Below are 27,989 nucleotides of genomic sequence, written 5' to 3' on the forward strand. Positions count from 1 at the left end.
ATGCAAAAGTTGTGGGTGGGCCTTGATGCTGGTCCAGGGCCAGCCCAAACCACAAGCATGCTTCAGCAGCAACTGCAACCAATCACAGCAGGAGGGCACACAGAGCCCACCTATGGGACACCTGTTGAGTGCTTGGTTCTGGTGGTCAGGTGGGATTGAGACTCTGAACCTCACAGGATATCCCCTAAATAAGGCCACTCCCTCAAGACTGGATGATTTACCTAGTACATAAAAACAGACACAGAGAATTAGGCAAAATGAGGAGGCAGAGGAATATGTTCCAGTTGATATAATAAGATAAAACCTCAGAAAAAGAACTAAATGAAACAAAGATAAGAAATCTACCCAATACAGAATTCAAAGTAATGGTCATAAAGATGCTCACCTTGGAGAAGAATGAATGAACACAGTGAGAATTTCAATAAAGAGATAGAAAATATAAGAAAGAACCAAACAGAAGTGATAACTCAACTGAAAAATACACTACAGGTGTTCAATATCAGACTGGATGAGTTAGAAAAACAAATCATGATCTGGAAGACAAAATAATGGAGCTCACCCAGACAGAGTGACAAAATGAAAAAATAATTTAAAAACAACAAAGACAACTTAAGCGAACTTTGGGACATCAACCAGAATAATAGCACATAGTAGGGGTCCCAAAGGAGAACAGAGAAATAAAGGACCAGAAAAATTATTTGAAGAATTAGTGACTGAAAACTTCCCTAATCTGAGGAAGGAAATAGGAATCCCTCAGTCCAGGAAACCCAGAGAGTTCCAAGTTAGATGAAATCAAAGAGATACACTCCACACACATTATAATTAAAATGGTAATTAAGGATAAAGAGGGAATCCTAAAAGCAGCAAGCAAAAAACAACTTGTGATGTACAAGGGAAACCCAATAATGCTTTCAGCAGATTTTTTAGCAGAAAAATTACAGGCCAGAAGAGAGTGACATGATTTATTCAAAGAGCTGAAAGAAAAAAAAATTCAACAAAGAATTCTTTAATCAACAAAGCTTTCATTCAGAATTGAAGGAGCAGAAAAGAGGTTTCCAGATGAGCAAAACCTAAAGAAGTTCATAATCATTAAACCAACCCCACAAGATATGTTAAAGGGAGTTCTTTAAGCTGAATTAATTGTTAACAAAAAACCAAAAGTAAAAATCTCACTGGAAAAGGCAAATATATAATAAAGGTAGTGGATCAATCACTTATAAAGTAAGTATGAAGACTATAAGAATATAGTAAAATTAACTTAAATTACAATAATTAGTTAAAAAGCTGCATAAAATAAAAAGATGTAAAGTATATCATTGACAGCATGAAATATGGTGGGGGGGTGAGTAAGAAGATAGCCTTGGAATGTGCTACCAACTTAAAACAGACTACTATTTACATAGAATATTATATGTGAACCTCACAGAAACCACAAGAAAACATAGTAAATGCACAAAAGAAAATGAGAAAGGAATCTAAACTTGACATTAAAGAAAACCACCAAAACACAAGGGGAGAGAGAAAGAGAATAAGAAAGGAACAGGGAGGAAATACAAAAACAGACAGAAAACAATTTAAAAAATGGCAATAGGTCCATACCTAGCAACAATTACTATCAATATAAATGCACTAAATTTGCCAACCAAAAGACATAGAGTAGTTGAATGGATAAGCAGTTCCATCAATATATTCCCTACAAAAACTCACTTTGGAAGAAAGGACACACTCAAACTAAAAGTGAAGGAATAGAAAAAAATTTTCCTAAGCCAATGGAAATGAAAAGAAAACTGGAGTAGTTATACTCATATCAGACAAACTAGACTTTAAAACAAAGACTATAATAAAAGAAAAAAAGGGTATTACAATATGATAAAGGGGTCAATCCAGCAAGAAGATATAACATTTATAAACATATATTCACCCAACAGAGGAATACCAAGATATATGGAGCAAATATTAATGGATTTAATGGGAGAAATTGAAAGAAATACAATAATAGTAAGGAGCATTAATACCACACTTACATCAATGGATGTATCATCCAGACAGATAATCAATGAGGAGTCATTGGGTTAAATAATATGTTAAATCACATTGCTTAATTTTATATGGAACATTTTATTCAAAAGCAGCAGAATACACATTCTTCTCAACGGCATATGGAAAATTCTGCAGGCAGATTACATGTTAGTTCATAAAACAAATCTCAAAAAGTTCAAGAAATTGAAATCATATCAAGAATCTTCTCTAACCAAAATGGTGTGAAACTAGAAATTAATCAAAAGGAAAAAAATAAGAAAACACACAAACATGTGGAGAAGATGCTACTGAAAAACCAAAGGGGTCAACAAAGAAATCGAAGGAGAAATCAAAACATGCCTAGATATAAATGAAAACAGAAATACAACATATCAAATTCTATGTAATCCAACAAATGCAGTTCTTAGAGGGAAGTTGTTAGCAATTCAGGCCTACCTCAAGAAACAAACAAACAAACAAAATCCCAAATAACAATCTAATCTTATACCTAAAGGAACTAGAAAAAGAACAAATGAAGCTAAGAACTGGTAGAAAATTAGTAGAATTAGTAAAGATCAGAGTGGAAATAAATATAGACAAAAAAATAGAAAAGTTTGATGGAACTAAGTGCTAGATCTTTGAAAAATTAAACAAAATCACAAGCCTTTAGCCAGGCTAACAAAGAAAAAAAGAGAGAGGATTCAAATAAATAAAATGAGAAATTAAAGAGGAGCAGTTACAACTGATACCACAGAAATGCAGAGGCTCATAAGAGACTACTAAAATAATTATACACCATAAAAATAGGACAACCTTGAAGAAATGGATAAATTCCTAGAAGCATACAATCTTTCAAAACTGAATCATGAAGAAAAGGAAAATCTAAATAGACCAAATACTAGTAAGGAGATTGAAACAGTAATCAAAAATTTCCCAACAAGAAAAAGTTCAGGACCAAAAGACTTCACTGGCAAATTCTATAAAACATTAAAAAAAGATTAAATATGTATTTTCTCAAACTCTACCAAAAAATTGAAGAGGATAAAAATCTTCCAAACACAATTTATGAAGCAAGCATTATCCTGATCTCAAAACCAGACAAGGATACCTCAAGAAAAGAAACCTGATGAACATTTGCAGAAATCCTCAACAAAATATTAGCAAACCAAATCCAACAATACATAAAGGAATCATACACTATTATAAAGTGGGATTTATTCCGGAGATGCAAAGATGGTTCAACATCTGTAAATCAATCAAACTGAAACAACACATTAACAAAATGAAGGATAAATATCATATGATCATCTCAATAGATGTGGAAAAAACATTTGACAAGATCGAATATCCATTTATGATAAAAAAAAAAACTTCAAAAACCAGGTATCAAAAGAAAGTACGTCAATATAATAAAGCCTATATATGACAATGCCATAGCTACCATCATCCTTAAGAGTTAAAAGCTAAAACTTTTTCTCTAAGATCAGGAAGAAGACAAGGGTGCCCACTCTCACCACTTTCATTCCACATAATATTGGAAGTACTACCCATAGCAATTAGACAAGGAGATTAAAAAGCATCCAGATTGGAAAGGAAGAAGTAGAACTGTCACAATTTGCATACTATACAGCACTTTATATAGGAAGCCCTAAATAGTCCATCAAAAAGTGTTAGAACTGATAAATAAATTCAGTGAAGTTACAGCATACAAAATTAAATATACAGAAATGAAGTCAGTTGTGTTTCTATGTACTAAAAATAATCATAAAGAGAAGCTAAGAAAATAATCAATTTACAATTGTATCAAAAAGAATAAAAATACCTAGGAATAAATGTAACCAAGGTAGTGAAAGACCTGTATACTAAAAATTTTAAGACACTAATGAAAGAAATTGAAGAAGACACAAATTTTAAAATATTCTGTGTTCATGGACACAATGAATAATAATTCATTATTGTTAAAATGTCCATACTACCCAAAGCAATCTACAGATTCAATGCAGTCCCTATAAATATTTCAATGGCATTTTTCACAGAACTAGAACAAATAATTCTAAATTTTTTATGGAATCATGAAAGATCACAAATAGTCAAAACATTCTTGAGAAAGAAAAACAAAACTGGGGATATCAAGCTCCCTGATTTTCAACTATAGTACAAAGCTATAGTAATCACAAACTAGCACAAACACAGACACACAAATCAGTGGAACAAAATAGAGAGTTCAGAAATAAACCCACACTTATATGGCCAATTAATTTACGATAAATAAGCAAAGCTCAATGGAAAAATAAGAGTCTCTTCAGTAAATGGTGTTGGGAACACTGGACAGCCACATGCAAAATAATGGAAGTAGACAACTATCCTACACATACACCAAAATTAACTCAAAAAGAATTAAAGACTTGAAGGTAGGGACTTTCCTTGCAGTCCGATGGTTAAGACTCCACGTTTCTACTTCAGGGGATATGGGTTTGATCCCTGGTCAGGCAACTAAGATCCCACATGCCATGTGGCACGTCCAAAACAATTAAAAAAAAAAAGATTTGAATGTAAGACTTGAAACCATAAAATTCCTAAAAGAAAACATAGGTGGCAATTTCATTGGCATCCATCTTAGTGATGCTTTTGTAGATCTGACTCCAAAGGTGACAGAAACAAAGCAAAGCAAATGGGACTACATCAAAATAACAACCTTCTGCACAGTGAAGGAAATCATCTCAAAACAAAAGGTATTTTACAGGGCTTCCCTGGTGGCGCCGTGGTTGAGAGTCTGCCTGCTGATGCAGGGGACACGGGTTTGTGCCCCGGTCTGGGAGGATCCCACATGCCGCAGAGTGGCTGAGCCCATGAGCCATGGCCGCTGAGCCTGCGCTCTGCAACAGGAGAGGCCACAGCAGTGAGAAGCCCACGTACAGCAAAAAAAAAAAAAAAAAAAAAAAGGTATTTTACAGAATGGGCGGAGATATTTACAGATCATATATCCAATAAGGGGTTAATATCTAAAGTATATAAAGAACTCATATGACTCAACAACCAAGACACAACCCACTTAAAAATGGGCAGATGTCGTAAATAGTCATTTTTCCAAAAAAGACATATGGATAGCCAACAGGCACATGAAAAGTTGTTCAGCATCATTATTAGGGAAATGCAAATCAAAAGCATGATGAAATATCACTTCATACGTGATAGAATAGCTATTATTAAAAAGACAATAAATAACAAATATTGGAGAGGATGTGGAGAAAAGGGTACCCTCATAAAGATGCTACAATAAACTGGTGCAGACACTATGGAAAACAGTATGGAGATTGCTCATAAAATTAAGAGTAGAACTATCATATGACCTAGTTATTCTATTTCTGGATATTTATCTGAAGAACATGAAAACATTAATTTGAAAGACATAGGCACCCCTATATTCATTGCAGCATTGTTTATAACTGCCAAGATAAGGAAGAAACCTACCTGTACGTTGATGGATGAATGAATAAAGAAGATAAGGATGAAATACTACTCAGCCATAAAAAAGACTGAAATCCTTTCATTTGGGACATAGATGTATCTTGAAGGTATTATGCTATATGAAATAAGTCACATGGAAAAAGACAAATACTGTCCGATTTCACTCATATGTCAAATCTAAAAGAAAACAAAAAACTAAATAAAACAAAAACAAGGCATAGATACAGATATCAGATTAGTGTTTATCAGAGGAGGAGAGGGCTGGGGGGGCAAGCAAAATGGGTGAAGAGAGTCAACTGTATGACAATGGACAATAACTAGACTTCTGGGGTGATCAGTTTATAGTGCACACAGATGTCAAATTATAATGTTGTACACCTGAAACTTTAATAATAATAATATTTCCACAGAAATCATCAAGGTGTTGTTTTCAACTAAATCTCCTAAAATAGGAATGTGTGAGTGAACATCTCAGACGTAGCATTAATGCACAGAAACTTAAGATAAGGGTAACTCAGTGAAGCAGATAGGTGACTAATCTCACACAGTGTTTTCCAAGGATCCCTAGCTATCCGGGATAGTAGTATATAATACACATAGCAACAAAAATACTTTGTGATCACAGCACTTTGGGAAGTGCTAGGTGAAAGAGTATAAAATATTTTTGTAACATAAACCTTAGTGTTCTTTGTTTTTGCAGAGTGATTCATGTGACAAATTTTCACTGAATCAACCAAAATGAAGCAAGTTTTACTTCATTTTATGAATTTGGGGCCTGAATTTATGGGTTTAAATTTCTTCAATGATGGAATTGCACACAATATTACACAAATAGGAAGTTATTGTGGAAAGAGCTGTGTAATAAACTAGACATGAGTTCAACTCTTTTACTGCCATTTACTAGTTACATGACCTTGAGCTGTTTAAACTTTATGAATTTTAGTAATCTCATTGGTAAAAACATTTTTTTAAATCTACGTACATTTATCTAAAGAGTTATAAACATAAAAAATAAGATAAGTAATAGCTATGATCAACTTTTTTATCTATAATTTATCAACAAAAATTCTTAGTCACTGAATGCATTATGTAACATAAAAAGATGTCGTATCTGATTCTGATAAGCTTTCCAAGTGAATTAAAAAATTATAGAATTATAGAGTCCTGGGTTTACAACTCCATTCTAAATGAATCAAAAGTAATGACTTGCCTTTGTGTAAAATACAATTAGACCTATGTTGAATCAGTAACTAACAGAAGAAAAACAATTATTTAGGCAAGTTTCTGAGTTAGAAAAAAAGGTTCAGATGGGGTGATCTTGGCACAGAATGATTCATATATGAAAGTATAAAGCACAAGATTTTAAAAATGATTTTCATGTTTAATTTAGAGAGAAAAAATGAGAGGTCACCGATCAATAAAGAGAAAATCTAAAGGGAAGAAGAGTAGCCATTTAGAGATATTGAGAAGAAAAAACATAATGGATTTGAGCCATTTGGGGAAAAAATGAACATAGCTTTTAAAAACCAAAAGGGACTCAGGAGATTGAGAGCTTCAAAGGGATTTTTCTGTGTGTGAAATGACTATAACTGCTCATTGAGACATCATTCCAGTAATGGGATCAACTGCAGATTCCCACAAACGGTTCTTGACAAGAATCACCTTTGTTAATACTATATTCATAGTTGCACTGAATTTTGAACTTTAAAAGTAGCATGGATACATCACTTAAGAGTTGCTTTAGGACATTTATTCAATTTACCACAGAACCAGTCCATAGAGAAGATTAATTTATAATGAATTTGAACTTCAACAAATAAAATACCTACCTCTGAAGGAAGATAATGATTATAAAGAAAAATTTCCCCTTTGCCAAATACCTACTGATTAATTCAAGATTTCAAGACACAGATCGAATGTACTTTCTCTGTAAAACTTTTTTTTAAATTTCCAGAATAGAAATATTTAATTTTCTCGTGTTTTAACATAATTATTTTAACATCTTTATTGGAGTATAATTGCTTTAGAATGGTGTGTTACTTTCTGCTTTATAAAAAAGTGAATCAGCTATAAATATACATATATCCCCATATCTCCTCCCTCTGGCGTCTCTCTTCCATTCTCCCTATCCCACCCCTCTAGGTGGTCACAAAGCACTGAGCTGATCTCCCTGTGCTATGTGCTGCTTCCCACTAGCTACTTATTTTACATTTGGTAGTGTATATAAGTCCATGCCACTCTCTCACTTTATCTCAGCATACACTTCCCCCAGCCCATGTCCTCACATCCATTCTCTATGTCTGCTTCTTTATTCCTGTCCTGCCCCTAGGTTCTTCATAACCATTTTTTTTTTAGATTCCATATATATGTGTTAGCATATGGTATTTTTTTTCTCATTCTGACTTACTTCACTCTAACAGACTCAACCACCTCACTACAAATAACTCAATTTTGTTTCTTTTTGGGGCTGAGTAATATTCCATTGTACATATGTGTCACATCTTCTTTATCCTTTCATCTGTCAATGGACACTTAGGTTGCTTCCATGTCCTGGCTATTTTTTTTTTTCTGGCTATTTTAAATAGTGCTGCAATGACCAGTGTGGTACACGACACTTTTTGTTTTTATGGTTTTCTCTGGGTATATGCCCAGTAGTAGGATTCCTGAGTCCTATGGTAGTTTTATTTTTAGTTTTTTAAGGAACCTCCATACTGTTCTCCATAGTGGCTGTATGAATTTATATTCCCAACAATACTACAAGAGGGTTCCCTTTTCTCTACACCCTACTCAGCATTTATTGTTTGTACATTTTTTGATGATGGCCATTCTGACCAGTGTGAGGTGATACCTCATTGTAGTTTTGATTTGCATTTCTCTAATGATTAGTGGTGTTGAGCATTCTTTCATGTGTTTGTTGGCAGTCTGTATATCTTCTTTGGAGAAATGTCTATTTAGGTCTTCTGCCCATTTTTGGATTGGGTTGTTTGTTTTTTTGGTATTGAGCTGCATGAGCTGCTTGTAAATTTTGCAGGTTAATCCTTTGTCAGTTGCTTCATTTGCAAATATTTTCTCTCATTCTGAGAGTTGTCATTTTGTCTTATTTATGGTTTCCTTTGCTGTGCAAAATCCTTTAAGTTTCATTAGGTGTTCTTTGTTTATTTTTTTTTTATTTCCATTTCTCTAGGAGGTGGGTCAAAAGGGATCTTGCTGTGATTTATGTCATAGAGTGTTCTACCTATGGTTTCCTCTAAGAGTTTGATAGTGTCCGGCCTTACGTTTAGGTCCTTAATCCACTTTTGGTTTATTTCTGTGTATTGTGTTAGGGAGTGTTCTAATTTCATTCTTTTACATGTAGCTGTCCAGTTTTCCCAGCACCACTTATTGAAGAGGTTGTCTTTTCTCCACTGTATATTCCTGACTCCTTTATCAAAGATTAGGTGACCATATGTGCGTGGGTTTATCTCTGGGCTTTCTATCCTGTTCCATTGATCTATATTTCTGTTTTTGTGCCAGTACCATACTGTCTTGATTACTGTAGCTTTGTAGTATAGTCTGAAGTCAGGGAGCTGATTCCTCCAGGTCTGTTTTTCTTTCTCAAGATTGCTTTGACTATGCGGGGCCTTTTGTGTTTCCATACATGTTGTGAATATTTTTGTTCTAGTTCTGTGAAAAATGCCAGTGGTATTTGATAGGGATTGCATTGAATCTGTAGATTGCTTTGGGTAGTAGATTCATTTTCACAATATTGATTCTCCCAATCCCAGAACATGGTATATCTCTCCATCAGTTTGCGCCATCTTTAATTTCTTTCATCAGTGTCTTATAGTTTTCTGCATACAGATCTTTTATCTCCCTAGGTAGGTTTATTCCTAGGTATTTTATTCTTTTTGCTGCAGTGGTAAACAGGAGTGTTTCCTTAATTTTTCTTTCAGATTTTTCATCATTAGTGTATAGGAATGCAAGAGATTTCTGTGCATTAATTTTGTATCCTGCTACTTTACCAAATTCATTTATTAGGTCTAGTAGTTTTCTGATAGCCTCTTTAGGATTCTCTATGTATAGTATCATGTCATCTGCAAACAGTGACAGCTTTACTATGATTTTAGGCAGCCTCTCTGCTAATGGGTGGGGTTGTGTTCCTGTCTTGCTAGTTGTTTGGCATAGGGTGTCCAGCACTGTAACTTGCTTGTTGTTGAGTGGAGCTGGGTCCTAGCGTTGAGACAGAGCTCTCTGGGAGAGCTTTTGCTGTTTGATATTACAAGGAGCTGGGAGGTCTCTGGTGGAGTAATGTCCTGCAATCTGATCTCCCACCTCAGAGGCACAGGCTTTACACCCAGCCGGAGCACCAAGAACCTGTCATCCACATGGCTCAGAAGAAAAGGGAGAAAAAAAGAAAGAAAGAAAGAAAGAAAAGAAAAGAAAGTTTTTAAAAAATAAGAACAAAAAAATTATTAAAAATAAAAAAAATTAAAATGTAATAATAAAAAAGAACAAATGAAAGAAGTGAGCAACCAAAGTAGAAAATATCCCAGCAAGATATATTTTCTCTTGAAACTGGGTAGATCTTTGTAACTGCCATGATCAAATGGAATATAGCAGAAATAATATGCCATAATTTATAAGGCTACGTTAGAACAGGAAATACAATTTCTGCCAAGTTCTGTCCCTTGGGACACTTCCCCTTGGAATCTATGTACCATATTATAGGAAAGCTCTGACCCACTGAGAGGGCACAAACACTGTATTATAGGTAAAGGCCAAGCTAAGTGACCAGCTTATCAACAAACAGTAAGTATCGACCACCATAGTGTGGGTGAAATGCCTCAGATGAGTTCAGCCCCTACGTGTAGAGTCAGTTCAAGCCCTCAGCTGTTAGTTGAATCCCCAAACATCACTGAACAGAGACAAATGGTCCTCCTTTGTCTGTCTAAATTCTAATGCTCCATAGAACCTGTGAACATACAAAATGGTTGTTTTACAGCACTGAATTTGAGGGTAAATTTTTTACACAGCAATAAATAATCAGAACAGTAAGGATTATCAAGAGCAGATAAAAAATATGGAATTAATTGATAGAAATAATCCTGAGATTAAAAAAAATTTGTTCAACCACATAGTCAATTTTTAAAAGATGATTAATGCATTAATTGTTTTAAAATAATACAGTATAAAAAGGTGAGTTTTTATGGACTCATAGTTATAAAAAGATGAAGTTAAATTTTGGTCTCCCATGAGACTAACATCCCTTGAGAACTGAGATCATTATTCAAATTTTTGCATAGGTTCTCAATGTTATTAATCAATAAAAGAACTAATTAATGATTGAAACAATAACTTACTGAATCATGTGATGACATTTCCTTTAAACTGATTAGAAGTAATATGGGACATCTAGATTCCTGATAGTCAGAAAGTGATTGTAGGGATTGCGAACTGCTCCTCTCCACACCTCTAAACACATAGACACACACACATAAGATCTTAAAGACATTAAACAAGACACATGAGAGTAAAGATATTTCTGGTTCAAGTGGTTTTGTTTTGGTTTGTTTTGGTTTTATTCTTAATGGCAGGATGAGGATATAATAATATTGCAAATAATTCTTAAATTTTATAATTATACCTTTTTTTCATGATTGTTCAACTCTTAAAGCAAGAGTTCTAATTCTCTACATATAGACTGCAAGCAAGGAGAGCAAAATATTTATGTATAAGTTTTTTGGCTGGTGAATATTAGTGTAGCAAAATCTGGCATTGTACCTGTTCCTCTGTAAACACACACTTTCAAATTATTCAAAATTTAATCAATTTGACACTACCCATCTATAGGCCACCTGAAAATACTGTTTATTCCTAAATTGCTTGAAACAGTTAAGTCACTCGCTTAAACTAAAAACATTTTTGTGAATAAAGCTACTGGTGTTGCATCTGACATCTGGACCAATTATCAGCCCTAGATAATTATGTCCCTTAATGTTCCATGCACTTATTTTCTATCCAGTTCAGACCTTGTAATAAAAACCTCTTTAAATAGGATACAGCTTTTTTGGATAATGCAAAATCCTGATTGAATTGAAAAGAGAGATGTGATATCACAGAACCATTGTCTGTAAAAAGCAATTACATTTTTAAAGTTTTCATCTTCACTTGCCTTAGAAAAATGTAGGTAATCTATACATAGCCAGTAGGAGAGCAGTGAAAATCTCTAGTGAATGTATTAATGTCTGTGTCACATAAAAATTCCTACTTTAGGTTTCATTAAGTCCCATTTGTTTATTTTTGTTTTTATTTACATTTCTCTAGAAGGTGGGTATAAAAGGATCTTGCTGTGATTTATGTCATAGAGTGTTCTGCCTATGTTTTCCTCTAAGAGTTTTAGAGTGTCTGGCCTTACGTTTAGGTCTTTAATCGATTTTGAGATTATTTTTGTCTATGGTGTTAGGGAATGTTCTAATTTCATTCTTTTACATGTAGCTATCCAGTTTACCCAGCACCATTTAGTGAGTGATGTGCACAGCACATTTAGTGAGTCTTTTCTCCACTGTATATTATTGCCTCCTTTATCAAAGATAAGGTGACCATAAGTGTGTGGGTTTGTCTCTGGGCTTTCTATCCTGCTTCACTGATCTATATTTCTGTTTTTGTGTCAGTACTATACTGTCTTGATTACTTGGTTACTTGATTATATGGCTTTTATTATGTTGAGGAACAAAAACCATATGATCATCCCAGTAGATGCAGAAAAACTTTTGACAAAATGCAACACCCATTTATGATAAAAACTCTCAGAAAGTGGGCATAGAGGGAACTTACCTCAACATAATAAAAGTCATACATGACAAAGCCACAGCAAACATCATTCTCAATGGTGAAAAACTGAAAGCATTTCCTCTAAGATCAGGAACAAGACAAGGATGTCAACTCCCACTACTATTATTCAATGTAGTATTGGAAGTCCTAGACACAGCAATCAGAGAAGAAAAAGAAATAAAAGGAATACAAATTGAAAAAGAAGTAAAACTGTCACTGACTGCAGAAAACATGATACTATACATAGAAAATCCTAAAGATGCCACCAGAAAACTACTAGAACTAATCAATGAATTTGGTAAGTTTGAAGGATATAATATACTGCACAGAAATCTCTTGCATTACTATACACTAACAATGAAAGATCAGAAAGAGAAATTAAGGAAACAAACCCATTTACCATAGCAACAAAAAAATAAAATACCTAGGAATAAACCTACCTAAGGAGGCAAAAGACATGTACTAAGAAAACTATAAAACACTGATGAAAGAAATCAAAGATGACATAAACAGATGGAGAGATATACTATGATCCTAGATTGGAAGAATCAATATTGTGAAAATGAGTATACTACCCAAAGCAATCTACAGGTTCAATGCAATACGTATCAAGCTACCAATGGCATTTTTCACATAGCTAGAACAAGAAATTTTACAATTTGTATGGAAACACAAAAGACCCCAAATAGCCAAAGCAAACTTGAGAAAGAAAAATGGAGCTGGAGGAATCAGGCTCCCTGACTTCAGACTATACTACAAAGCTACAGTAATCAAAATAGTATTGTACTGGCACAAAAACAGAACTATAGATCAATGGAACGGGATAGAAAGCCAGAGATAAACTCAAGTACATATGGTCACCTTATCTTTTCCAAAGGTGGCAAGAATATACAATGGGAGAAAAGACAGCCTCTTCAATAAGTGGTTCTGGGAAAACTGGACAGCTACATGTAAAAGGATGATATTAGAACACACCCTAACACCATACACAAAAAATAAACTCAGAATGGATTAATGATCTAAATGTAAGGCCAGACACTGTAAAACGCTTAGAGGAAAACATAGGCAGAACACTCTATGACATAATTCACAGAAAGATCCTTTTTAACCCACCTCCTAGAGAAGTGGAAATAAAAGCAAAAATAGACAAATGGGACCTAATGAAACTTAAAAACTTTTGCACAGCAAAGGAAACCATAAACAAGATGAAAAGACAGCCCTCAGAATGGGAGAAAATATTTGCAAACAAAGCAACTGACAAAGGATTAATCTCCGACTTCTGAAATAATTGTGATAGATAGATAGATAGATAGATAGATAGATAGATGACAGATAGATGATAGATAGGTAGATAGGTAGTTTTCATCAAGCAAAATTTATTTGTGGTATCCTTTCAAAAACATAATTATGATTATAAAAGAATATTGTTTCACCTAATGCAAAGCCATTTCTAAATAATTTCCTGCTCAATAAAGATGTTTTTCTTACAAAAGTTAATGCATGTCATTTTGGCCAAAGCAACAGTGGAAGCTGATTACATGTCAGCTACATTAGACAGTGTGTCCTGCTTTATAATTGCTACGCTGGCCTGAAAATCCTGGAGTAAGATTACATGACAGCTGTTTCCCTGTTTGTCCATAAAATTGAGATGTTTGTTTCATAAAGCAATCCCTGTGACCAGAGATTGTTTTTAATATGCAACTAATATCTTTATTGAAATAAGGGAAAATACAAAATGGTTAACTCTCATTGTTCTTGTCCCATCATTTTTATACCTTTGTTTGGTAATAACTCTGTGTGTATAGCTTGCATATGTGCTTGTGTTTGTAGAAACATTTTTATATAATACATATAAATTTGTGAATAAAGGTATATATATATTTCTGTTATGACAATAAAAAGTTAGAAAGATAGAAAGAGGCCATAGGGAAAAATGATAGAATAGGGAATATAATCCACTATATATATCCATTATATGGACACTTTATTTGCCTTCTGTAACATTCAAAAAGTGTATTTCTCTACAATGCAAAATTGTAACATATACATTTTAAATCAATTATATCATTAATCTAGACATTTAATTTTCAGTCTGTAGAAGAAATTCAATAAAATAATTTAAAAGAAGTATTTGGCAGCATTTTTCCACGTGCTGAAGTCCTGTCTCTCTCTTTCCGTCCCTACCCTAACTTTTTATATTATCATGCATCATATTGTGTTATTTTAAAATTTTTATATAATGCAGACTTTTTTATATTTGTCAGCTGATGAAGTATTTGTTTCTTTTACTAAATGAAGTGTTTCAAGGATAAGATCTTCTCTTTCTCCATCTTTGCATTTCCAGCACCTGAAAGTTGTATATACTTGTCTTAAATCAAGAAACAGTCCTGGTTGAAGATGCCCTCATGCATATAGATGGTATTTAATTGGATAAGATCATCAAGACATGAAAAGATTAATTGGTGAGATTAATTGGAAGCAGCAAAGAAAACTGAACGAAATCTTCCAGCACGTTCATAAAGATAACATCCAAAAGTGCATGTTGGATCGAAAGAAGAGTTTTGTATTGCTTACGTTTTTCAGGTGAGAGAAAAAAAGAAAGAGAGATCGGAACTGAGTTTTTCCTTAGTATGTGTCTCAGCATATAAGCAACTCACATATAACAAAGAAATCCTGGGAAACTGTTTGCATGGTTTATCACTGAATGCTCATGCCAAAAAAGTAGAACCTTTTGTTTTGATCACTGATTATTTTGAGATCAGTGGGATAGACAGGAAAAGAAATGTTGAGATCAATATTGATGTATGGCCTATGATGTATGCAACAGGATGGCATTTTGACAACACGTGCATGCCAATGTCTGTCTGTCTTACTCACCAGAAACATCTTGTAATCATACATTTCCTGATCTTGTTTTTGTATTGGAGGAAAAAATGGCAAAATACAGAAGTTATCACATCGCTCCCACTTGTTACATGTAGAAATCTTTGTATGGTCTACAAAAATACTTCTCAATCATTTTCATCATTTTTACTTTAACATTTAAACACACACCAATGAATCCACCATAGTTTTACATAATTTTCATTGCATGAATTATAAACCCATCTTTTACTTTCTCCTAAAGAATGTGTATAGAATGCAAGTGCTTGAAAGTGACATAATTGTTAGTATGACCTTAAGTTTACTTCACATAATAAAAATAATAAACCAAATTGTATATCATAGTGACATAAACTGCAAGTTAGGAGACTGCAAACTGTAGCCACCATGCTAGAGCCAGTTCAATAAATATATTCTGAGAATTTTATAGCAAAATGCAACCGACCCAGAATTTTAAGTGTAAAGAGAGTTCGACAACACATTTTTGTCTATTAAAAATGTTATAAACCTAAGATGATATACAATGACTTTTCAAACTAACATGTTTTTTTATACTCTATTAATATTTTTGGTACAACAACTTTTAACAGACATCAAATAATCCCACAATGCTCAGTGAATATCAAAGAGAAGAGGACCAAAGATGAAAAAATTAGAACCTAACAGATGAAATAGATTGTAGCTGTTCACTGCTAAATACCTTTAGACAAATTACTGAATTGTAAAATTACAAACAACACTGGTGATTATTTGTGCTGACAGAAAATCCATCCTGAAAAACAAAAGCAACAAGAATATGTTTTTCACATCCTAAAAGCCATCTCAGAAAATTGTTCTGTTTTGTTAATTCCTTGAGGAAGGAAAAATAATTTTTAAATATTTGAGCATAAATTGTTGAAGACTAAATATGGAGACACTGAGAAATAAGATAGTTGTATAAGTACGAAATACAGTTGTTACCATCATCACTCACAAATGATAATACAGATTAAAATCATGTCACACACAGCACTGAACCAAACTACTTTGCATGATAGGCTAAGTTTCTTACGAGTGGTCTGCTGTATAATTAATAGCTACTTTGGATGAGTCAGTCCTTATCAATACCACCAAATTAAAAACAAAAAATAGCTGCAAAATCCAAAACAGAAATAGAATTTTTATTAATTGTAGCATTTAGAAGCAGTTTAATATTTATTTTGTTTTTTCCCCTCTATCATAACAATTTACTTGATATAAAAATCATAAGACCCTTATAAGCTAAATTTAGGCTCCTCAAACCTGTACAACATTTAATTTGATATCAATCTAAGGATCTGAGGAATGAGCAAATAACCATATTACAGCTGAATTTTTTAACACATCTTTATTGGAGTATAATTGCTTTACAATGTTGTGTTAGTTTCTGCTGTATAACAAAGTGAATCAGCTATATGTATACATATATCCCATATACCCTCCCTCTTGCATCTCCCACCCACCCACCCTATTCCACCCCTCTAGGTGGTCACAGAGCACCGAGCTGATCTCCCTGTGCTATGTGGCTGCTTCCCACTAGCTATCTATTTTACATTTGGTAGTGTATATATGTCCATGACACTCTCATTTTGTCTCAGCTTACCCTTCCCCCTCCCTGTGTCCTCAAGTCTATTCTCTACGTCTGAGTCTTTATTCCTGTCCTGCCCCTAGGTTCTTCAGAAACTTTTTTTTTTGTTTTTTAGATTCCATGTATATGTGTTAGCATATGGTATTTTTTTTCTCTTTCTGACTTACTTCTCCCTGCATGACAGACCCTAGGTCCATCCAACTCACTACAAATAACTCAATTTCATTTCTTTTGATGGCTGAGTAGTATTCCATTGTATATATGTGCCACGTCTTCTTTATACATTCATCTGTTGATGGACACTTACGTTGCTTCCATGTCCTGGCTATTGTAAATAGTGCTGCAATGAGCATTGTGGTACATGACTCTTTTTGAATTGTGGTTTTCTCAGGTATATGCCCAGTAGTGGGATTGCTAAGTCATATGGTAGTTCCATTTTTAGTTTTTTAAGGAACCTCCATACTGTTCCTCATAGTGGCTGTATCAATTTACATTCCCACCAACAGTGCAAAAGGATACCCTTTTCTCCACACCCTCTCCAGCATTTATTGTTTGTAGATTTTTTGATACTGGCCATTCTGACTGGTGTGAGGTGATAACTCATTGCAGTTTTCATTTGCATTTCTCTAATGATTAGTGATGTTGAGCATCCTTTCATGTGTTTGTTGGCAATCTGTATATCTTCTTTGGAGAAATGTTGATTTAGTTCTTCTGCCCATTTTTGGATTGGGTTGTTTGTTTTTTTTGATATTGAGCTGCATGAGCTCCTTGTATATTTTGGAGTTTAATCCTTTGTCAGTTGCTTCATCTGCAAATATTTTCTGCCATTCTGAGGGGTGTCTTTTTGTCTTGTTTATGGCTTCCTTTGCTGTGCAAAAGCTTTTAAGTTTCATTAGGTCCCATTTGTTTATGTTTGTTTTTGTTTCCATTTCTCTAGGAGATGGGTCAAAAAAGAGCTTGCTGTGTTTTATGTCATAGAGTGTTCTGCCTGCCTATGTTTTCCTCTAAGAGTTTTATAGTGTCTGGCCTTACATTTAGGTCTTTAATCCTTTTTGAGTTTATTTTTGTGTATGGTGTTAGGAAGTGTTCTCATTTCATTCTTTTACATGTAGCTGTCCAGTTTTCCCAGCACCACTTACTGAAGAGGTTGTCTTTTCTCCATTGTATATTCTTGCTTCTCTTATAAAGATAAGGTGACCATATGTGCATGGGTATATCTCTGGGCTTTCTATCCTGTTCCATTGATCTATATTTCTGTTTTTGTGCCAATATCTTACTGTTTTGATTACTGTAGCTTTGTAATATAGTCTCAAACTAAAATGTTTTGATTGACTTTTGCAGTTATGTATCAAATTACAAATGTGCTCCAATCACAGAAAATGACATTGGAGAACCTCTATGTAAATAACTCAAAGACTAGCTTCCAGTACTTTCTCTTGTTTGAAAGATTATTGTCCTGACATATTGTAATCCACAAATATTCTAAAAAGATATTCATAAATTTTGAGAATTTAAATCAAATACTAACAAGAAATTTATTATTTTTTGTCTACAAGCTAAATCATTTATGACAAAAACTGAAAAAAATATGAAACCAAAACAACTAAATAATAAATTATATTAATTTACTCATAGTAATTTAGATATAATGGAAATATAAATGTCACTCATTTTTAAGGAAAATTACTGAGATTAAAAATTTTTTAAAGAATAAATTTAATTTTTCCATATATTTCCTCTGCAATATAATATAAAGATTGATATAAAAATTCTGAAAATTTGACATAGATAAAAAGCAGAGGAAGCCTTCTTAAGGTGATGCACCCCCAACCACTGCCACTATCTTTATCCCAAGCATACTGGGTGTGAAAAAAGAAAACTAAAACTGTATTTGTCTGAGAACAAACAAACAAATAAACAAACAAAAATACAGTTGACCACCCCATGGGACTATAGGTAATATATATATATATATATAGGAAATAGAAATCTCTGTACATGGTGTTAGGGTTCTTCAGAGAACCAGAACAAATAGGAGCTATTTATAAATGAAAGAGAGCAAGAGAGAGAATTGAAGGAATTGGCTCATGCAGTTATGGAGGCTGGTGGGTCTGAGATCTTTGGGGCAGGATGAAGCCTAAAGACCCAGGGAAGAGCTGATGCAGCAGTTTGAGTCTGAAGTCTGTCTGGACAAAGAATTCCTTCTTCCTTGGGGACCTTAGTCTTTACTAAGGCCATCAGTTCATTGAATGTGGCTCACCCAGGTTATGGTGATAACCTGCTTTACTCAAAGTCTATGGATTTAAATGTTAATCACATCTACAAACTACTTTCACAGCTATATTTAGATGTTGTTTACCAAATAACTGGGTACAATAGCCTAACCACGTTGACGTATAAAATTAACCATTACACATGGAAAGGTAATGAGTGAAGCAGGTAAAATTTAGAGGCTAGGATTTGAGTTAAACCTTTGCAACAAAATCTGCAATATTGCTAATATCTCTATAGATGGGTAATCACAAACATAAAAATAATAATTCTGGTCTGAGAAACCTAGAAAAACAGATGAAGGTGAAAACAAAACTGTAGTATTGAGAAGTGTAATCGAGAAGGTGACAAAATACACATTCAAGGTGAGTCTACAAAGTACAGTCCAAAATATGTGATGAAATTTAACAGTAAGAGAGCAAACAGAAAAAAAATTGAGATAAATCTGTTTAGAATTCTAATAAATTAGACAACCTTAAAAGAGCTATCCAATGAGTATATATTTATCCTCAAGGAGATAAAGAATACAATTAACTGAAAAATACAAGTAATTATGAAAAAAATCCATCCTACTTCAATTGTCATAAGCAAGAAGCAATGAAGAGGGTCAAAGTAAAAATATTAGAAATATAGCTATCATAACCAAGCTATCTCTTCTTGGTAAAAGAAGAGACAGATAGGTCAATGAAACAGAATAAGGAGTCCAGACACAAACTCACACAAATATAGCCAACTGATCTTTAACAAAGAAGCAAAGCAATATGACAAATTTTGCTAGATAACTGGATACCTGCATGAAAATAAATAAAAAAAGAATCTAGACAGAACTTAAACCCTTCAAGAAGGTTAACTCAAAATGGATTGTAGGCCTAAATGTAAAATGCAAAACTGTGAAACTCTTAAAAGATAATATAGGAGAAAATATAGATAACTTTGGACTTGCAATGACTTTTTAGCTACAATACCAAAAGTATAATCCGTGAGGAATTGATTAGGTGGACTTCATTATAATTAAAAACTTCTGTTCTGCAAAAACACAGTCAAGAGAATGGGAAAATAAACCACAGACTAGAAGAAAATATTTGCAAACCACAGTCGACAAAGAACACTTCCGAAATATTCAAAGAACACTTAACACTCAACAGTAAGAAAACATGCAAATTAATTAAAAATGGGGCAAATATCTTAACAGACACCTCACCAAAGAAGATATACTGGTGGCAAATAAACATATGAAAATAGGCACCAAATTATATGTCATTAGGGAATCTGAAGTTCAAACAATGATGAAATATCACTACATGCTTATTAAAATGATCAAAATTCCAAACACTGACAATACCAAATGCTGGTGAGGATGTGGACCAGCAGGAACTCTCATTCATTGCTGGTGGGGATGCAAAAATGGTGCAGCCACTTTGGTAGACAGTTTGGCTGTTTCTTACAAAACTAAACATTCTCTTACCATACAATCCAGCAATCATTCTTCTAGGGTTGAAAACTTATGTTAACACAAAAACCCACACACAGATGTTTATAGCAGCTTTATTCGTAATTTCCAAAACCTGGAAGCAAACAAAGATATCTTTCCAAAGGTGAATGCATAAATAAATTTCAGTGCATCCAGAAATGGAATATTATTCAGTCAGTACTGAAAAAATGGGCTATCAAGCCGTGAAAAGACATGGAAGAATCATGAATGTATATTGCTAAGTGAAAGTAACCAATCTGAAAAGAGTGCATACTTTATGTTTCCAGCTATATGACATCCTGGAAAAGGCAAAACTATGGAGATAATCAAAAAAGCAGTGATCATTAGGCATTAGTGGGGAGGGATGAATAGGTGAGGCACAGAGGATTTTTAGGGCAGTTAAACTACTTTGTATGATACTATAATGGTGGATAAATGTCACTTATACATTTGTCCAAACCCATAGAATGTGCAATGCCAAAAGTTAACTCTAATGTAAACTATGGACCCTAGATGATAATGATATATTAATGTAAGTTCATGGATTATAACAAATGTACCACTTCGGGGAAGGAGTTATAACTTCCTCTCAATTTGCTTTGACCTAAATCTCCTCTAAAAATAAAGTCCATCTGAGAAATCCTGGAAATAAAAAGAAGCCATTGAAATAAATATGTCACGCTACAGAATAAATTTTAAATCAATGAATATAAAATTGATGAATTGGAAGACATTAATGAGAAGTCACACAAAACACACACACACATATATATATATATACACAAAACATGTATATATATATATATACACACATATATATATATATAAAACTGTTGAAGAAATTATCTGATCATGTTATATACAAAGTTTGAAGATAGTTAGAACTGTAAGTATTGCCTAGTAGCTCTATCCCTGCTCTTGGGAAAGTTATTTACCATCTCTGGATTTTGTTTTCCTTAGCTGCAAAATGTGTGTGATTTAGTATTTTTAAGACTATAAACACGGTTGATGTTTATACTTAGTATTTTTTTTTCATTTTTCCAGCATGAGTAAATTTAAATTTCTATGAAAAGCTGAGAAAATACAGGTACTATGCAAAAGTAAGTTATTAACTAACACATTTTAGACTTTTACCTTTTCATTCCTACTGCTATTACTCTTGTTTAGACACCATTCTTTTCTGCCTGGACTATTATAATAGACTTCAAATTCTAATGTTCACAATGGCCTTCCAATATCATGTTTCTCCCATCTGTAATTAAACTCCCAAAGACTGCTATTAAGGAATGTTATCTTGAAACATAACTCCAAATAACATACTTCTCAGTGACTCTTCTGGGCTTGCAGATGTCACAATCTTTTGTCTGTATTCAAGGTCTTCATATCCTGACCACAACTAATTTTTCCATCTTCATTATGAAAATACCAACTGAAAAGGCACTCAATGGAAGTCAAAACAATCCATTAGTGGTAGCAATAAAAAAGAAAGTTGATGAAATCTTGGGTGGGGAGGGACAAGGAACATACATTGAGAAAAGCTCTTTGCTTTCTCTCAATTAATGGAAGCTAATTCAATGAAACCAGGAGCAAACTAGATTGATCATGCATCTATTGCTGGGCAAGGCTTGGGTTGCCCACAGTTTAATTTCTCAGCAGTTTCCTGAGAAGTTGTATATAAAGGTCTGTTGTTGAAATGAAGAAAGATGCTGGGAATGGGCTTTCTGATCCTGCTCTGTTGTCAGGTTGGTTTCACCACCCAGGGGCCCACCGTGCCTCTTCCCATTGCTGGGTTTCAATGTGCTTTTCATTCTCTTGGCTGCTTGAGCAAACAGCCATCACTGTTTCCATTGTGAGCTCTTCTCTGTCTGGATCCAAGCCCAAGTTTAGAGAACATGTGCTTGCGACCAACATTTGGCAGCCTGGGTCCCCACTTGGAGTGACTCTCTACCTTTGCCTTTTTCCCATCAAGACAGTTCCTGAATCTGGAGACTGAAGAGCAGAACTGAACACGCTTAGCTCTAAAAGCTGGTTCCTCATCCTGCTGGCTCACTGGGATGAGGGACAAAGAATTCACAAAATTCACACCAAAACTACACCAAAATCCAGAGCAGTCTCTTCATTGGAGACAATCTTTCCCTTAGCCTGATATTTTCTAGTAAAAATATTTAGTTAAGGTAAATTCTTGACCTATGTCTTTATTCCATGTTAACTTCTTAAAGGAAAGAGTGAATTTTGTGGTTGGTAAATGGGGTAGGAAGGATTCTAAGACGGCCCCAAAGATTCCCATTCCCTAGTGTTAATACTCTCTATAATCTCCCATTTTTGTAGGAAGAACCTATACATATGGTGGAATGCACTCTCATGATGATGTTGCATTCAATGGCAAAGGTGAAGGCATTTTGCAGATATAAGTAAAATCTTTCATCAGTTTGACATTGAATTAGGTAGGCCTGACCTTACCAGGTGAACCCTTAAAAGATTGTTTAGGTTTTTGTTGAGATCAGCGAGATGATCTATCTGGTCTTGAATAAGCAAGCTCCCATGTGTTCAACAGCAGCAAGAAAATGAGCTCTGTCCACAGTCACATGAACTGGGGAGAGGACCCTGAGCCTCAGTGCAGGCCAACATGACACTGTGAGGTGTGGCTCCTTGCACCCAGGACCCACAAGAGACATGCCTGGACTTCTGACCTACTTGTGAGGTAATACATGAGTGTTGGTTTAAGCTGATAAGTCTGTGGTGATGTTTATGCAGTGATAAAAAGTTAATATAGTAAGTTTGGAATAAATTAGTGATAAAATATTGTAATATTTTATTATCTGGGAGCTGCCTGACCACAAGCTGCATGGGATGATTCTTTTATGGAAATCCTGTAATTTTTCCAGTTGTGGCCCTAACTAGGTTGGTTAATAAACCCAAATCGGGGATAAGTAGTAGCAAGTTCTCTTCACACATATAAAATCATGCTCTTCACTCAACTTTATTAATAATAAAGGTAAAATCTGGGTATTAATCAATCTAGATCCTGATTCTTTCTCCCATTTGGTTCTGAATTAGTTTGGGGAAAAGAAATACACTTTCTTTGTGAGATGTTTACAAACCCTGAAATCTATAATATTTTCACTTGTCATACAACAATAATGCATTACCAACATTGCACATCATTACTGCTAACCAAGACAATTGAAAGAGAAATGCAGCAACCAGAAAAATAAAGTGCATCATGGGGAAAATGGCATTTCTCTAAAAAATCTAAAGCAATTTCAATGCTATCATCTAAACAACCACCCCTGAGCTTCATTATTTTCTTCCTGATGTGAAATGGGTTGAAAATATAACTTTTCTTTCTTAAATGCACAATTACAAAGACGGTCACAGTAGAAGAAAATCTTTATGAACACCGTGTCCTTGAATGATGTCAGAGTTGTTGTTTGAAATGAATTTGCATAACTGCCAGCCTTGAGTTTCCTAAATGTCTTTGGCAGAAATAATGTCCCAATTGTTTTCTCCAGAACCAAGATGACAACGTTCTTAAATAAAATTGTCATTAAATTTCCTTTTGAATTCTAACTGCATGATTGAATAAATATTATCTGCTGAAACTGGCTGTGAAGATAAGTATTTCATGACAGTTAATATATTTCATATGCAAATGTTTTGGCCTCTCTCTATACAGGAAGCATGGAAAAAAAACACTTGCTATCTATTTAATTTAGAATGTAATATCAAATCAGATGCATAGGTTCCTGAAATCAAATAGCTATTTTATTGTATCATTTTTATTAAAATGACACATTTTGTACTGAGGACAATTCAGTGATAATATGCTGATTTCCATATGTATGAAGTACTACCAGAAAGAAATACATCTTCTTATATATAAATTATTCAAGTAAAATGTGAAGTTTTTACAATATGTATATATGAACTTTTTACATATTTATGTGTATATATATATATATATAAGTTTCCAAATTTTCATCTGAATTTCTCCTCACAATTAAATTATCATATATTTTGCCATAAATATCCTTGGATTCCTTGTACCATTAAAAATATATATATTGCTTCTTCTATTCATAAAACCTCTCTGTTTAGATTATTTTGAATTGACCCTCACCTGATTTACTGTGTATATAATTTGCTTAATATCATAATTTATTCCTCAATTAAAAAAAATAAATGTCACTTGTTTAAAGATTCATAGGACTTATTTTTCCACAGACTAGAAGTTTTAGGTCTAATAACCATTTTAAATTAAAAGTATGCTGGATGAGAAATACATTAGTATTTGTAATTTAGAAATATGTGAATTATTTCTCATTCCCTGAAAGCTGTTTTCTTAATATCAATTGCCCTCTTTCCTAGACAGAGAGGCATTGGGTTTTAATGTTATTTGTACGAGTAATGAATAGTCTTTGTAAAAATTCCCACGCTTCTTTAAATGTGTAATTTTGTTATTATCCCATTTTATGGTCAGCCTACTTTGAGTCTTCCCCAAATTCCCCTTTTGTGTGCATTGCTAGTCCCCTTCCTAATTAGTGCTGTGATTGTTGCTTTCTTAAAAGTGCACCAATATATCTTCTCCTGTAAAATACAATCGCTTTTTATATTTCTGGAACTAAAAACAGATGATTCTAAAAACACAGCAACACAGAAAAAAATATTTGAATTCTTAGAAACACTAAATCTCTGAAAGAAAGGATAAGTAGGAAAACAAAAGGCCAAGGATCCAGAGGTGGCGAAAGATGCAGAATTAAGAGATAGAAAGTGGAAGGAGGTGGTGAAAAAATGAGGTGTTTGATGCAAGCGGACAGAATGATAACCTTGTGTCCTGTGATAGAAGATAAAGGTGAAAAAGGACCATAAAGCTTCGTGAATGTTGAGAAGTATGAAAAAGAAGACATGAAAGTGACAGTGAACAAAATGACCCCATTGTATTTGGAAAGAAAAAAGCATTTTCTGCAAAACTGTAGACAAGAAAGTTAAATCACATGGAGACTGAACAAATATTTAATCTATTATCTCAAATTTGGTCTCAATTATGTTTATTCCTATGGAAAATAAACTAATGTTTTAATACTTGTTTTTCTGTTCTGTAAAAAAACAAAAGGATAAGTTTTGTGATTTTCTAATAAATTACATACTTATTTCTATATCACTCTATTATCAGATAGTCACAATAAATATTAAATGGAAAGTCGAGAAATTAGAAGGAGAAATTTAGGGACTGTAGTTTTAAGTTATATAAAACAGTCTAGCACTTTACCCCAGTGTAGATCCCTCTATCAGTCAGGGTTCCCCGGAGAAACAGAACTAATAATTATACAACGTGTGTGTGTGCTGTTGGGGAGGAATAAATTTCCTCCACCCTTCTGGGCTCTTCTGGCTGCTCTAAGAATTAGATTAACATGAGGCAGATTAACAGAAAATCGAACAATGGAGAGACCCAGGAAAACTAACTCACCACGATGGTTGAAATTCTCACTTTAAACACTGTCTTCAGCGGCTACTTGCCACTAGCTATCTATTTTACGTTTGGTAGTGTATATATGTCCATGCCACTCTCTCACTTTGTCACAGCTTACCCTTCCCCCTCCCCATATCCTCAAGTCCATGCTCTAGTAGGTGTGTGTCTTTATTCCCGTCTTACCCCTAGGTTCTTCATGACCTTTTTTTTTTTCCCTTAGATTCCATATATATGTGTTAGCATATGGTATTTGTTTTTCTCTTTCTGATTTACTTCACTCTGTATGACAGACTCTAGGTCCATCTACCTCACTACAAATAACTCAATTTCGTTTCTTTTTATGGCTGAGAGATCAGCTAGGTGGTTTGTGACCACCTAGAGGGGTGGGATAGGGAGGGTGGGAGGGAGGGAGACACAAGAGGGAAGAGATATGGGAACATATGTATAGGTATAACTGATTCACTTTGTTATAAAGCAGAAACTAACACACCATAGTAAAGCAATTATACTCCAATAAAGATGTTAAAACAAACAAACAAACAAAAACACACCGTCTTCAGCTAAAGACAAAACTTCTGTTGCGGGTGGGTGGTCGGGACTTCCATGGGGAGGAAGGCAATTCATGGAAGATGGAGAAGCAAATGTTTGGTAAACAACTGTTTGCTGGGCCACATGGAGACAATGGGACACAGAGTGGACTTTGATCTCTAGGCCCTGTTTCCCCACCACTCCTAGCTCACATTTTGCAGACATCTCCAGTGACGGTTTTATTCCAGGAACAGTACCATAAATCTAAAGGCAGGCAGTTAAGGGGGCGATAACAAGAAAGACCTCCGGAGTCGTGTTTCTTTTTTTAAATAACCAGCCTAGATTAATCCTCTTGTCAAAGAGACACAATTAGGGGTGACAAACTGTGCTGCCCTAAAGTCCCACGTTTGAAACTTCTCCAAGTCTCAGAGTCCAGAAGCTGAGTCGGTAGATTGTTCCATCCCACTGAACCAGTCTCTTAGTCCTGACCGTAGTTGTTCCTGCCCGTCTGCAGGAAGTTCAGGCAAGACCCCATGGAGGTGTTTGTGGACTGCTTGGGCTGCAGCAGTACTACGTCAGACTTCCTGCAGAAGAACTGCAAGCTCTTTGATCTTGTGGACGTGCTGGAGTTTAAGCAGGTGGTGGTATTTGTGAAGTCGGTGCAATGCTGCATGGCCTTAGCCCAGCTCCTCATGGAGCAGAACTTCCCAGCCATTGCCATCCCCAGGGGCATGGCCCAGGAGGAGCAACTGTCATGTTATCAAGCAGTTCAAGGACTTCCAGTGGTGGATCCTGGTGGCCACCAATCTGTTTGGTTGAGGAACGGACATTGAGCGTGTCTACACTGTCTTCAATTATGACATTCCCGAGGACTCGGACACCTACCTCCGCCACGTGGCCCGTGTGGGTTGCTTTGGAACCAAAGACCTGGCCATTACTTTCGTGTCTGATGAGAATGATGCCAACATCCTCAGTGATGTCCAGGACAGGTTTGAAATGAATGTGGCAGAGCTTCCAGAAGAAATAAACATCTCCACATACATTGAGCAGAGCCGGTAACCATGTGCCCTGATGTCCCAGAGCCGCCCTGCTTCCCATGTGTTGTTTCAAGTCCTCTTCCTAGGTGACAGTGGGTCTTTCTTTTTACTGTTTAAAAGCTGTAGATTTGTGTAAGAATAAATTTTATTATGGAAAAATTCAGTTCAGAAGGTGGTGATGGAGATATGCTCTCACAGTAAGGCCTGTGTGGTGCTAGAAACCAGGTATTTATTATTATTTTTTAATAGACCTTTATTGGAGTATAATTGCTTCACAGTACCATGTTAGTTTCTGTTGCACAACAAAGCGAATCAGCCATATGCATACACACGTCCCCATATCCCCTCCCTCTTGAGCCTCCCTCCCACCCTCTCTATCCCATCCCACTAGCTCATCGCAAAGCACTGAGCAGATCTCCCTGTGCT

At 34.7% G+C, this 27,989-nt stretch overlaps 1 pseudogene; it reads left to right on the top strand.

The window, feature by feature from the left end:
- LOC132519585 (ATP-dependent RNA helicase DDX39A-like) lies at window positions 1–27,704 on the top strand (annotated as a pseudogene).
- The last annotated feature ends 285 nt before the right edge of the window (window positions 27,705–27,989 follow it).

This window comes from Lagenorhynchus albirostris, chromosome 4 (assembly GCF_949774975.1).
Source record: "Lagenorhynchus albirostris chromosome 4, mLagAlb1.1, whole genome shotgun sequence".
In the NCBI taxonomy this organism is placed as follows: Eukaryota; Metazoa; Chordata; class Mammalia; order Artiodactyla; family Delphinidae; genus Lagenorhynchus; species Lagenorhynchus albirostris.